At 47.1% G+C, this 14,944-nt stretch overlaps 1 pseudogene; it reads right to left on the reverse strand.

Annotated features, from left to right (window-relative positions):
- Nucleotides 1–3,072: 3,072 nt before the first annotated feature.
- On the reverse strand, nucleotides 3,073–4,505 carry LOC132438489 (SWI/SNF-related matrix-associated actin-dependent regulator of chromatin subfamily D member 1 pseudogene; annotated as a pseudogene).
- Nucleotides 4,506–14,944: the final 10,439 nt, after the last annotated feature.

Below are 14,944 nucleotides of genomic sequence, written 5' to 3' on the forward strand. Positions count from 1 at the left end.
ACATTGACATAGTTGAGTAGTTGCAATGGAGACCATATGGTGTGCAAAGCCAAAAACACTTACTATCCGACCCTTTACAGAAAAGATTTGCCATCCCTTGCTCTAGAGCAGCTGTATTCCACAGAACTTTCTGCAGTGACAAGGAATGTCATGTACTGTCCAATATAGTTGCCAGCCACTAGCTCCATGTGGCTATTGAGTTCTTGAAATGTGGTTAGTGCGATTAAGGAATTGAAAGTTTGTTTTATTTTATTTTAATTAATTTAGATTTAAATAGCTGCAGGAGACCAGAGTCTGCTGTGTTGTATAGTGCAGCTGTAGAGAGTAACAGAAGCAGATCTGGATCAGGAAACACCAGGCAAAGTGGATGATGGGGCATCATCCTGAAAGCGGAGGGATGAAGTGAAAGTTTGCATATGGAAGACTGAGATGCTCTGCCCAACCTCCTTCCCTCAGGCTTCTTTCACAACCTAGATTCCACATTGCTGGCATGGAGGAATGTACTCTCCTAAAGAGATGCTATAAGAGTCTTCTCTGGAGAATTTGACCAGCTCAGGAGGAAAACCCTAAGGATGCTGACAATGGGAGCTTCCTAATGGACAGTCACACCATAGTTAATAATTAGTCCTCCTCACGTGCATCCCGTGCCCAATCAGTTTCAGTCTAGGTCCCACCCTTCAATGTGAGCAGACAGCCAAGGATCATCACACGTTGGAGGAAAGATGCAATGAACAAAGAGATCAAATGGACAGACTTAAGCAAAGACCTATGGGAGAACATAATTTGTTAAATTTGGAGATCCATGAAGTTGGACGAGAAAAATGGTCTTTATCTTTAAGTTCAACTTAAATTCAGCATTTCCTTCACTTATGAACATAAGCAACAAACCAGAGTAGAATTAGCAGTTTCCGTGGCTTCACCAATAGAAAACATGTATTTTCCTATCACAATGGTCTTACCGAAGGCAACTCAAAATATCATTTCTGCTTATCATGACTTTGAAATTATGCTAGTTATTAGACATACCACTAAATCTTCTAATATAGAAGCACATATGTTACTATATGACAGATTTGTTTTTAAAATATTTTGATAACTGCATTTTGATATAAATGATTCCCTCTGTAATCTTCTGTATGGAAGTTTATTCATTGAAAAATATTAGGCTGAGAAGAGGTCCATGGGCCTCACCAGGCTGCAAAGGGGTCTGTGGCACAAGAAGGGTTAAGAATCCCTCTGTTGGGCTTCCCTGGTGGCGCAGTGGTTGAGAATCTGCCTGCCGATGCAGGGGACACGGGTTCGAGCCCTGGTCTGGGAAGATACCACATGCCGCGGAGCAACTAAGCCCGTGAGCCACAGCTACTGAGCCTGCGTGTCTGGAGCCTGTGATCCGCAACGGGAGAGGCCACAGCGGTGAGAGGCCCGCGTACCACAAAAAAAAAAAAACAAACTGGGAGACATCGATAAGGGGGCAGTACAAGAAAAAATTTGGTCCATGAAGAAAACATAATAATTCAGTTAATAAAAAAGTTATGTTCAGGGACACTGTGTAGGAGTGCTGAGTCCCCTTCTCATGGTTCCAGCCCCAGGGACAGAGGTTGTCCAGTGTCACTGTGGGGAGAACCTTTCAAGGGAGGAGTGGGATAAGGACATAAGGGGAAGACGGGGAGAAAGTTCTGCTGTCCCCAGTGTGGAACAGGCAGGGATACGGGGCTGGAGGATGTGCTCACAGAAGCCTGAGGAGGGGGTCGGGAAGCAGGGGCTTTGTCAGTTCTGTGGGTTTAGAGCCCATGCTGAACGGGATTCCCGCTGTGCCCAGCTGTCTCCCACTCTGCTGTGTTGAGTCTGCGAGCCTGGGCTATGCTAACTCAGGGGTGATACAACCTGGAAGAAGAATTTGAGGCTGTCTTGGAAAGATGCAAAACCATGTCAGTTGCAAGGGGCCAAGATCACAAGGTCCTGCTGCTACCTGAGGGGTCTGAAGCTTTGAGGGCAGGGGCTGGGGAGTCACAGTCCTGTGAGGCAGGGAGAGAGAAGAGTCACAAACCCAACTCAGAGCTGTTCTCCAGCCCTATAGGTGCTTTCACTCCTCAGTGCCCTGGAAGTCACCAACGGGTGTCAACTGGGAAGACAGGGACAGGAAGACAGGGATGGCCCGGGGCTTTTTCCTGTTTGATTTTAGACCTGTTTCTCCGTGAAAGGATGGGGGCGGCAGGGGAGAATGAATGGATGAGTCACACCTCCAAGCAACAGCAGGAAGGAACAGCCTCTGCCGGCAATGACAGTGCCCTAGGTGAGGGCCCTTGGGGCTCTGACAGGGAAAGGCAAGATTCCCCCACTCAAATGCCCTGGGTTAGGACAGGTAGGAGGGAATCTTAAAATGCAGCTACAGGGAGTGTGGTGAGAGGGAGCAATACTAAAAGAACAAACTCCAATACTGATGCGGACCCCCTACGAGGGAGTAAGAGAAGCACTGAGACAGCAGCCCAGTCCAGAGGGCTGCGGACTGACCTGGGGCTCAGTGGAGCCCCAGAACCAGGATTCCTTTGGTGCTAGAGGGCAGCAAGTGAAGGGCGAGTATGCTCCAAACCTGTGGAGGGAAGGAAGGAAACTGGATTCTGTTATCAGGAAAGCCGAGATCAACTAGCTTATAGAGGGCCCCCAGGCTTAAGTCTTGGAGAAGGGGCTAAAACTCCCAACTCCTGGGTCTCTGAAGGGCAGGATCAGTGTAGCTGATCCCTTGAAGACCACTTGGCCTTAGGTCCAATCCATTCAATGCACTGATTACCACTACGGGTTCTCTCTCTAATCCTATCTAGAGGTCCTCTGCAGACCAGGGGAGGGTACAGGCACATGGGAACTTTGTGGGGCAAAGGGAAGCTGCGGGTAAGAAGGGATGGAGTGGGAGAAGAGGGTAACAGGTATCACGTGATATTCATTCTGGTGTTGTCCTAGAGCCAACAGCACCCCCTGGAAGGCCCCAAGCAAGACCAGGGAAGGTGCTATGAGGCAGGCAGCACAGGGCCCAAATAAAGAAATCGGTGCAGCTAAATCAGGGCTGTGGGAGAAGCCCTATGTATTTCGGATTCCCAGGGCTTGCTCTAATTCTTGTCATCTCTGCTGCACCTTGGAGTAGAAGTATTGGCACATGGCCTCCTGTGCCCAAGGCTGGAAGTAGAGCTCAGCTCAGCGCTCTTCCTCTGGGTTACCCACCACATCAGTCATGGTCTTGAGGTCCCAGCACTGGGACTGAGGCCAGTCATTGATGAAACCCTGAGGGTCTCTGGCAAAGCTCAGCATGAACTCTCGCTGGGTCTTCAGCTGATTGATAGTTTCTATTGTCTCATGGATCTTGCTGTCTAGAGTAGCAATCTCCTGCTGGCTGGCAGTAGACAACAGAAAAGAATTCATCTGGGTCTTCAAGGTATCATCTGCTTCCACATCAATGTCATAACAAGCTGTCTTTTCCTGATCATTCGGGTCAACACTAATGATATGATTAACGATGATGGGCTCTGGTGGCATAAGCAAGGCATGGAGCCGTTGCGGGATCTCTGAAAAACTTCATACGTTGAGACTCAAAGATCTGCTGGAGGTACTTGTCACAGATGACAAACTCCCGCTCAGGTGGGTCCTGGAGCTTACGCGTCTTAATATATCGCCACAGTGCTTGAATGGTCACTGGACGGGTCTGGGTGTGGGTGCCCAGCGGCCAAGCCAGAGGAGGGTCCAATTTAAACTGAGGAGGCTGGTAACCCAGCATCAGCAGGACAGTACACCGTACATTCACATCTTCTGGCCTCTTCACTTCGAAGCCATCTGTCTCCTGGGTAGTGGCGGTCCTGTACCATTCTACCAGATGGTTGTCTGGCCCGTACAGGTCCTTGTCCAGTTCGAGCACCAAGGACTTAAAAAAAGAAGAGAACTTCCTCTTTTGTTTGGTGGCATCATATTTGGACAAGGCTGACTTGATGGGATGTTTCAAGGCCTCCTGGATATCTAGCCATTTCCTCATGATAGTCTGGTCCAGTTTCCTTTCAAAAGCCAAGACACCCGTATAGGCCTGGGATTCTGGTACCAGTTCACGAATACTTTGAGGTAGAATTTTGTCAGCCATCTTCTTTTTCTTTGCACTGTGGTTCCGATTCTGGACCGCCTTCTGTTGGACCTGCTGGATCTGCTGAGGAACAGGTCTCCTGCGGGACTGGTCCATCCCTGACTGGGCCAGGCCAGGTCGGACTGAAAGGGTCCCCTCAGAGCCAGGGGGTCCCATGGAAGGTCCCTGAGGTGTCGTTCGCCTGCCTGGTAGCATACCTGGTCTCGGATAGGCCGCTCCGGGCATCGGGGAGCGGTACAGCCCTTGACCCGGTGCCGGGCCCATTCGTACCGGTGGCCCCGGAGTCCCACCTGGGCCCAGGGCAGCCTCCGCGCCCACCCCTCCTGAGTCCTGAGGCTCCAGCGCTGTCCCTCGGAGCCACAGGCTGGAAACCTGCCCCGGCCTCCATCTTTCCCGGAGCCAGAACCCAAAAGTTCAGTTTTCTATTGTAAAAATTGTACGAGCAGGGGGACTTCCCTGGCGGTCCAGTGGTTAAGACTCTGCGCTTCTAATGTAGGGGGTGTGGGATTGATCCCTGGTCGGGGAACGAAGATCCCACATGCTGAGTGGTGAGGCCAAAAAAACCCATAGTACATGCACATCATAAACAAGTTAGAGAAGTACAAAGAGGACAGCAAAAATCACCTCCAACCTCACTACCTGTTTGGTGAACATTGTTTTAGACAGCACTTCATGCAGATATACATAAATATACATACACACCCATACAAACTTACATAAAGATAAATATATGTATTGGTATAAAGATATATACATAGTTTTAAACAAAAACAGGATCAAACTACACACTTATTATTTTATTTTTATTCTTTTACTAAGTAATACATTGCATTTATCTTCCATAGCAATAAGAATTGAGGCAGGTAATTGTCTTCACCATACCAGGAAGCTGAGACTTGTCCATGATCACACCTGTTGAGAGAGGAAGAAATCTCTTGGTCATCCCAGAACTACTTATTCTTCAAGGACCTCATGTCTGTGAGGGGGTAAACCCTGGAGTTCAGCTGAACTGGGAAGCTTTCACCCTCTCAGCTGCATTTACTTAAAAGCTTGTAACTTATGTAACTGGAAATCTTAGAGATTTCAGGGGATGCTAGCTCCGGTGCAGGTCCCATATGCTGAGTCCCAACAGAGATCTATTGCTGAAAAACTTCAACTCAACTGTCACACTTTGGAGGCAGGAATCTGGCGCATCCTGGGCCCCTTTCTTTATCTTGGTTCTGATTCTTCTGTGAAACAAACGGGAGCAAGGAGCCAGTTGTCTCCGTAACCCTCAGTGCAGCAACTCACCACTAGGTGTCTCCATGGCACCATGTGCTGTAGTCCGTGGATAGAGAGCCACGCCCACAAAGGTTGATCTCTTCATCCTGTCTGGCTTCCAGGAACGGGAGGAAAATGAGAGAGGGTAGACTTCCTGAGCTTGGTCCCAGGGTTTATTTAATCTTAGGTTTATTTAATCTTCAGGATCCCAAAGCTCAGAATGGCTGCATCAGAGTCACCTAAGGAGCTGGCTGAAAGCAGGGATGCCAAGGTTTTGCTCCCAGAGTAGTGGATATCAACCTTGCCTACCCATTAGAATCACCAGGGAAGCTTTTTTTTTTTTAACATCTTTATTGGAGTATAATTGCTTTACAAAGGTGACCAGGGAAGCTTTTAAAAAACAAAATGTTGGAGCGTGTTAGGGACTGAATGTTTATGTCCTCCCCAAATTCATATGTTGAAACCTTACTCCTCTCTCCCAACATGTGATGGTATTAAGAAGTGAGATTTGGGGAGGTAATTAGGATTAGATGCAATCATGAGGGTGGAGCTCTCATCAGTGGGATTAGTGCCCTTATGAGCCATGAGAGAGCTTGCTTCCTCTTTCTGCTTTCTGCCATGTGAGGATACAACTGAGAAGCCGAGAAGTCGGCAGTCTGCAACCCAGAAGAGGACTCTCACCAGAACCCGACCACACTGGCACCCTGCTCTTGGACTTCCAAGGACTGTGAGCAATAAATTTCTGTTGTTTATAAGCCGCCTAGTGTATAGTATTTCTGTTATTAGCGCCCCAAACTGCTGCTGAGACAAGGGGCTCCAAGCTCCCCCATAGAAACACTGAGAAAACAAGCAGATACTGTCAGAATCAACTTTGTAAGAACTTTGGAAAACCATCAAGGTTTACAGCAACCAACTGAACGCTGAATAAAAAAAAAAAGGCAACTTAAGAATGGCTCAGGGGACTTCTCTGGTGGTTCAGTGGTTAAGAACCCACCTACCAATGCAGGGAACATGGGTTTGAGCCCTGGTCCAGGAAGATCCCACATGCCGCAGAGCAACTAAGCCCGTGCGCCACAACTGCTGAGCCCACGTGCCACAACTGTTGAGCCTGCGTGCCTAGAGCCCGTGCACCGCAGAAAGAGAAGCCACCGCAATGAGAAGCCCACGCACCACTACGAAGAGTAGCTCCGATGCAGCAATGAAAACCCAACACAGCCAAAAATAAATAAATTAATTAATTAAAAACAAAACAAAACAAAAAAAGATGGCTCAGTGCAAGCAGGGAGTATGGGCTAAAGCAGAGCTGCAAACAGCCTCCACAACACAGAGCCCATCTGCAAAGCCTGAGAGGTATGTTTTGTTTTAAGTTCCAGGTGTGCCAAGAAATCTCTGTCAAGGTACTAGTTGAACATGAGCTGAAGGAACAGATTTCAGCGACTACATACAATGTGAAATACAGCCTATGTAAAATAGTTTGGGAAAAATCACTAAGCAAATGGATGACTGCAGCCTTCATCAATCTAGATCAGCAACCCCTGGGGAAGGGGGAGAATCTGATTTTCAGTTACCATATTACAATATTCAAATGCCCAATCTCAGAAAAAAACAATCACAAAGCATCCAAAGAAACAGGAAAGTACGGTCCAGTCAAAGAAACAAAATTAATTGACAGAAACTATCCCTGAGAATGCCCTGACGTTGAACAGATGAGTCAAAGACTTGAAACCAACTGCCTTAAAAATGCTCAAAGGACTGAAGGAAACCATGGACAAAGAACTAACAGAACTCAGAAAAACAATGTATGAACAAAATGTGAATATCAATATTCTATCAAAAGAGACATGGAGAATTCCCTTGCCGTCCAGTTGTTAAGACTCCATGCTTTCACTGCTGTGGGCTGGGGTTCGATCCCTGGCTGGGGAACTAAGATCCCACAAGCTGCGTGGTGTGGCCAAAAAAGAGAGAGAGAGAGATGTGATAAAAAAGGAACTAAATAACTGTGCTCCGCAACGGGAGAGGCCACAGCAGTGAGAGGCCCGCGTACCGCAAAAAAAAAAAAAAAAAAAAAAGTTATATGTGTGTCAAGCAATAAGAGAATTAAAGTGAGACAAGAGGATAGCGGGGGATGAGAGCAGCTATTTTGGATGGAGTGGTCATAGTGACATTTGAGAAGTGGCCTGGAAGAAATGAGGGAGTGAGCTTGGTGCTAGAGAATGTCTGGAGAAGTGCTGTCAGTTGAACAGAAATCTATGAAATCTTGGTTTAAGGATAATAGTCACAGCCTCCCATCAGCCAGTTTCTTTCTTTTGTTTTGGGTGCGTCTCTTAGCTGAGTCTTACTTACCTCTGCTTTCCACCAGCCATGTGGATTTCAGGCAAGCCACATCATCCCTAAGAGTCATAGTGTCTTCATCTGTAAAATACACATCATAACCATAATCATACCCACCTCACTGTAGGGTTGCCGAGATAGGGAAGCACAGTGCAGTGCTTAACAGCATGGCCACTGCAGCCAAACAACCTGCGTTTGGAGTCTGCCTATATAACCAGACTACGTATAGCTATATAACCATGGGCAAATTACTTAGCCTCTCTGGGCTTTTGGTTTGTGTGGTGGGCACATTGACTCCCCCCAACATATCCACATCCTAATCCCAAATGTGTGAATATGCCAAGTTATATGGCAAAAGGGAATTAGGTTGAAGATGGAATTCAGGTTGCTAATCAGCTGGCTTTCAGATAGTGAGAATAATCTGTGTTTTCCAGGTGAGCCCAGTTTAATCACAAGGGCCCTTAAAATTGGAAGAAGGAGGCAGAAGAGAAGGTGCAGAGGGATGTGACCACAGAAGAACTGTCAGAATGATGTGATGTGAGAAGGACTTGGCTCATCGATGCTGGCTTTGTAGCTGAAGGAGGCCACAAGCCAAGGAATGCGGGGGGTCCCTAAAACCTGGAAAAATCAAGGAAATGGGTTTCCCCCTGGACTGAGAGAGAGGAATGCAGCCCTGCTGATACCTTGATTTTTAGTAAGGTCTGTGTAGGACTTCTAACCTTCAGAACTGTAAGATAATACATTTGTATTGCTTAAGCCCCTAAGTTTGTGGTAATTTGATATAGCAGCAATAGGAAACTAATACACCTTGTCATCTGGAAATCAACAAAATAATAGTATCTGCCTCATAGGTTTGTTGGGAGAGTTACGTGAATTCACAGCAGTGCCAGGAATATCACAAATTCTTGTGGTAGGTGGAATAACGAATGGCCCACTGAGGATGTCTGCATTCTAATCCCCAGAACTTGTGAATGTTACCTTCCCCCCGACCCTGCACGGAAAGCGGGATCTTAGTTCTCCGACCAGGCATTAAACCAGTTCCCCTGCAGGAGAAGCACCGAGCCCTAGCCACTGGACCTCCAGGGAAGTCCCTGTGAATGTTACCTTACGTGGCAAAAGGGACTTTGCACATGTGAGTAAATTAAGGATCTTGAGATGGGGAGATTAGTCTGGATTTTCCAGGTGGGCTCAATGTAAGCACAAGGGGCTTGCAAGTGAAAGAGGGAGGGAAGAGGCTTAGAGTCTGAAAAGGAGATGTGACAATGAAAGCAGAGGGCAGAGAGACAGAGAGATTTGAAGATGCTGTGCTGCTGGGTTTGAAGATGGAGGAAGGGGCTCGGATCCCAGGAATGTGGGCAGCCTTTAGAAGTTGGGAAAGGTAAGGAAAGGGATTCTCCCCTGAATTCTCCAAAATGAGCATATTTTAGGACTTCTAACCTCCAGGACACTAAGAGAATACCTTTGTGTTTCAAGTGTTAAGTTTGTGTTAATTTGTTACAACAGTGATAGGAAACTGACACAGTTCTCAATAAATGTTAGCTCTTTCCATGAGGTATGGCCTTTGGTATTCTGTCAGACATGTGGTTAGTGTGCTCAACAAGTCCCAACCACCTCCTTGCTTTTGCTTTCATTTCTGCCAGGAATGTAGGTGAGATTTCTGGAAGTAAAGCAGCCATCTTGTGACTATGAGGGTGAGAGCCACCTGCTAAGGATAACAGAGCAGGAAGATAGAAGGAACTTCAGTCCTTAATGGTTTCTTTGAGCCTCTGTACCAGCCTGGACTGCCTACCTCTAGCCTTCTTGTTACATGAGAAAAAGAAAGCTTTATGTGGGCAGATTCCTGTTACATGCAAATCCATGCAATCCTAACTGACAAGTTCTCCAAGAAAAGTGTCTCCTCTGCCTTGCAATCCTTACATGTGGCCTTAATAAGCATCTGTGGTGGCCCAAAAATAAACCTGGGTGGGGAGGAGGGATTGGCCATGGGTGTGATTCTGAACTTGCTGAGTCATCACCTGTTCCAGCCATGCTCTGGAGAAGAGTGCTATTAATTATACTCTCCCCGGCCAGCCGGGCACAGGAGGCTGCGTCTGTGTGTTCTCAGGGAAGCTCAAATATAGCTCAGGCTCCTCCACTGCTTTTGCTGAGTGTGCAGCATCTTCACGTCTAGCAGCCCCAGTGAAGAATGGGGAAGCTTCTCCTGGGAGGTTAGGGTCTGAAAAGGCACTAAAACCAGGGATGTCGGCAAGGCCTGGCTCAAGGAAACAAGATCTCTATTCCTACTGCCTCCTGCAAGGTGGGTACCATACTGCCACCTGCTAACTTCCTAGTTAGCAGGTGACAAAACTCGCTTGAGGTCCAGAGGGTGGAGTGACCATATGTTACATTATTTGGTTGCATGCAACCAACTGGACTCTATAACTGGGGAAAAAAATAATTTGGGGCCTTCCCTGGTGGCACAGTGGTTAAGAATCCGCCTGCCAATGCAGGGGACACGGGTTCGAGCCCTGGTCCGGGAAGATCCCACATGCTGCGGAGCAACTAAGCCCGTGTGCCACAACTACTGTGCCTGCGCTCTAGAGCCCACGAGCCACAACTACTGAAGCCCACGCGCCTAGAGCCCGTGCTCCACAACAAGAAAAACTACCGCAATGAGAAGCCCGTGCACCGCAACGAAGAGTAGCCCCCGCTCGCTGCAACTAGAGAAAGCCCACGTGCAGCAACAAAGACCCAATGCAGCCAAAAATAAATAAATAAAATTTAAAATAATAATAGTAATTTGGGGGACGAATATAATATGGCTCACAGAATTGCATAAGAGGATAAAAAACCAACTTGGACACAAAGGCAGACAGAATTCCAGGGGGTCTGGGTGGCAGAAGCAAGCACTGGGTGACAGCTTGGGTCATGAGTCTATTCCACGGTTAAAGGAGGGCTGGACACCTTGACTGACAGTCTTTCTAAATGGTATTGGGAAGAGTGATTTTTTAAAAGATTTGTTGAAGTACAGTTGATTTACAATGCTGTGTTAATTTCTGCTGTACAGCAAAGTGATTCAGTTATACATATATCTACATTCTTTTTCATATTCTTTTCCATTATGGTTTATCACAGGATATTGAATATAGTTTCCTGTGCTCTACAGTAGGACCTTGTTGTTTACCCATTCTATATATAATAGTTTGCATCCGCTAATCCAAAACTCCCAATCCATCCCTCTCCCCTTCCCCGCCCCCTTGGCAACCACAAGTCTGTTCTCTATGTCTGTGAGTCTGTTTCTGTTTCATAGATAAGTTCATTTGTGTCATATTTTAGATTCCACATATAAGTGATATCATATGGTATTTGTCTTTCTTTGACTTACTTCACTTAGTATGATAATCTCTAGGTCCATCTATGTTGCTGCAAGTGGCATTATCTCATTCTTTTTTATGGCTGAGTAATATTCCATTGTATATATGTAGGGAAGAGTGGTTTTCCTGAAGCATCCTGAGGGTTCAAGTACCAGAAGATTGGCAAGAGGAAGTTGGGTGGTACAAACAAACAAACAAACAAAAATGTCCCCTGCAAGTAGTATAGAATCGGTCAAGGGCATGGGTTTGGGGAGCTAGCTGACCTTAGTTAAAATCTTAGCTCTGCCCTTTACTATCTGCCTTTGGTCAAGTCAATTAACCTCTTTAAGCATCAATTTCCTCACCTGTGCGTGATGGGAGTGAGACATGTTTAAACCCAATAGGATAAAAGCTCTTAAGGGTAGAGATTTTTGCCTTTTGCCCCCGCTCTTATATCCCCAGCGCCCAGACTAGAGCGTGGCTTGTAGTTGATGTTCAATGCATGTTTGTTGAATGAGTGAATGAAATTTACATTTGTCCCAGAATACCTCTTAGGTAGTGAACTATTTTGTTGGAAATCTAATTTGATAGAGGGACTCGGAGTGGAAAGTGAGCAGCCCCTGCTGCCTCATTGCCTCACTCCGGGGAGGGAGAAAGAGAGGGAGGGAGGAGATCGAGGCAGACACTGATGGAGTAAGGAGACGTCCACTCTGTAGACTCTTCCTGACAGGCTCCCCACCAGCCTGGTGACCTGTGTGCTCCCATCAGTCACCTGCCCTCATCCTCACAAGCAAGGCTCTTCAGCTGAAAACAACAACCCCATGTTGAGGGCAGGAGGGATCCGGTCCAGCTATCTCCAGGGCTCCAGCACAATGTTGGCATATTCAACTCGGCTCACAGGTCTGACAGGTTAAGACGTCTGAAAGTCACCACCCGCTACATTTCACAGTGAACTGTGGCAAACAGAATAAATAACAGCCCTGTGGAATGTGTGGCTTATTTCAAAAAGCACACACTGCAGGACTTCCCTGGTGACCTGACGTCGACTCTCAGTCATGTTTTTCATCCATAGCTTGACAAGGTGAAAGTCTAAGCTGTTTGGTTCCCCAGGGCCATGGCAGAAATACAAAGCATAAACAAAAGAGGCAAACCTTGAAGAAATCAAGATTTGGGTCTCTTTGGTCCCTCTAATAACCAGGACCTTTGCCATATTGTTCACCACCCTCAGAAGCATCACCATCGCCAAGCCCCCAATTACCACCACCACTACCCTTTTCCACCACTGTTACTCCACCATTATTACCGCCACCGCCATCACCACCACTTCCCACCACTGTTACTCCACCGTTATTACCACCACCATTTACCATTTAGCCTAGCCCACCTTCAACGTGTTCAGAACACTTACATTAACCTACAGCTGAGTAAAATTATCTAACACAAAAACTATTTTATAGGAAAGTGTTGAATATCTCATGTGATTTATTGAACACTGAACTGAAAGAGAACAGAATGGTTGTCTGGGTACAAAATGGTTGTAAGTGTATTGTTTTTTTACCCCCACGATCTCATGGCTGCCTGGAGCTGAGGCTCACTGCCACTGCCCGACATATCACTAGCCTGGGAAAAGATCAAAATTCAAAGTACAGTTTCTACCGAATGAATGTCACTTTCACACCACCATCAAGTTGAAAAATCATAAGTCCAACCATTGTAAGTCAGAACTGACAATATTCGTGCTCCAAAGCTCTCTGTGGGATCAGGCTGAGGCTAGACTTCAAATGAGTCCACATTTTTGGCCTAGCTTGGCCCTGTCCTATTCTGCTTCCTTCATTTACTAACAGGGTTCACCTGAGAAGTCCCTTGATCAATCACTTGTACAAGAATCCCATTTCAGACTTTGATAAACCCCACGTAATATACACTACTACCACCTGGTGACTGTTCTAGTGGACACATTTTGGATTGCTTTCCCTGCCCATACCCCTCCTGGAGGGAAATCCACCTGCACGGACAGGGCTGTGCTGGAGCTGGCCAGCTCTAGCTCATGAGGGCCAATCGCCCACATTCTTCCCAACTCTGTGTTCAGGGAAATCACACTGGTAGCTTGAAATCAGCCATGGTGGCAGTACTTACACCATGGAAATTGGCAGAAACATCTTGCTGTTATTGTTTCTTTGCTTTGGAGTGCTGGTTGTTAAATATTTACCAGCATACCACTCGGCACAGGTTGGCCATACAATTGCAAACCCTGGTTGGAATTCCAACCCTAAGTTGTAACTTAAGGGGCTGAGATAGACTCCTACCCCTGGGGAGACTTACCCATAAGCTGCCAGTGACGTACGAATTATGTGGCCTGGTGAGAAAAAATGGCTTAGGCCAGCAGATGTCTAATGGAATTGGGAAATCAATAAACTGTGGCAATTAAAGTTGAATAAAGATAATCATCATAGCTACTATTTATTGCAGGCTAAGCTAAAGTTGTGATGCACTAAGCACATTGCCTGTGTTATTCTTTTTTTTTTTTTTTTTAGCTATGCCACGCGGGATCTTTGTTCCCCAACTAGGGGTTGAACCTGGGTCCTCGGCAGTGAAAGCGCAGAGTCCTAACCACTGGTCCGCCAGGGAATTCCCTGTAATTCTTATAACACCCCTTACAGGAATATTATCATCCCCTTTTATCAGATTGCACAAGTTCAAGGAGGTAAAGTCCTTGCCCAAGACCCCATAGCTTGGTGGAGGAACTGGAATTCAATCCCCTGTCTTTCTGCCTTCAGAGCCTGTATTCATAACCACTCATGAAGCAGAGCTGGGGTCTCAGACAGGCAAAAAGCACAGACACGGTGATGTTATGAGGGAGTAGAAACTAGAGGAAGTAGAATGTACTCATCAGGATACTTGGCTTCAAGTTGCAGGAACCAATCTTGAACTAGATTCAGTGAAAGAGTTCTTCATTGGTTCAAATCGGAGGCCGAGGTACAGCTGAGGCTGGTCTTAGCACTGACTCAGAGAAGAGTCTGGAATCCAAAATCAACCATTTTCCTTTCCCCACCTCTCTCTTTTTCTCTTGCGGTACGCTGGCCTCTCACTGTTGTGGCCTCTCCCGTCACGGAGCACAGGCTCCGGACGCGCAGGCTCAGTGGCCATGGCTCACGGGCCCAGCCACTCCGCGGCATGTGGGATCTTCCTGGACCGGGGCACGAACCCATGTCCCCTGCATCGGCAGGCGGACTCTCAACCACTGCGCCACCAGGGAAGCCCCCCACCCCACCTCTCTTTTTCCCTCTCCCTTTTCTCCATCTCTTTGTTTCTCTCTGCCCCTAGGAGGGGCTGAGAGAAGGCTATCCCAGCCACCCCGGGCCCTCAGCCCCATCTGATTGCAGACAAGAGTTGTTCAAGGCACCCAGAGGGTAGTGGGATCCTGATCCCAGGGATTCACGCCCAGGCGATTCTCTGATCAATGAAGAGACAGAGAGACCCTGAAGAGTCTGAACAATCTTATGGATTGGGAACGGTTGCCAAAGTTCATCGTCTTTCCCACGATTGAAACTCTTTCACCCACAGTTCTTCCTGGGCAGCAGGTGCTGTGGGGTGGAAGGGACATAGCGTAGGTTTGATGTCACAGAGTCCTAGATTCAGACAGTGGCTTTCCCATGCACACCCAGGGCACTGCCTGAGCGATATGTGATGGTTAACTGGCTTTGGGCAAGTCACTTCCCTTCTCTGAGTCTCAATTTCCCCATCCATAAAATGGAGAGGACCGTGGTACTTAACTAGAAGACTTGTGAAGATTCAGCGAATGAGGTGAAGCACCAGGAACACAGATGGTGCTCAGTCAACGTTCATTTCCATACCCACTGTCTTTTCCAGTGGCATCAGCTCTCCTCTGTTCTGCCACTTCCAA

The sequence above is a fragment of the Delphinus delphis genome, chromosome 15 (genome assembly GCF_949987515.2).
Source record: "Delphinus delphis chromosome 15, mDelDel1.2, whole genome shotgun sequence".
Classification (NCBI taxonomy): domain Eukaryota; kingdom Metazoa; phylum Chordata; class Mammalia; order Artiodactyla; family Delphinidae; genus Delphinus; species Delphinus delphis.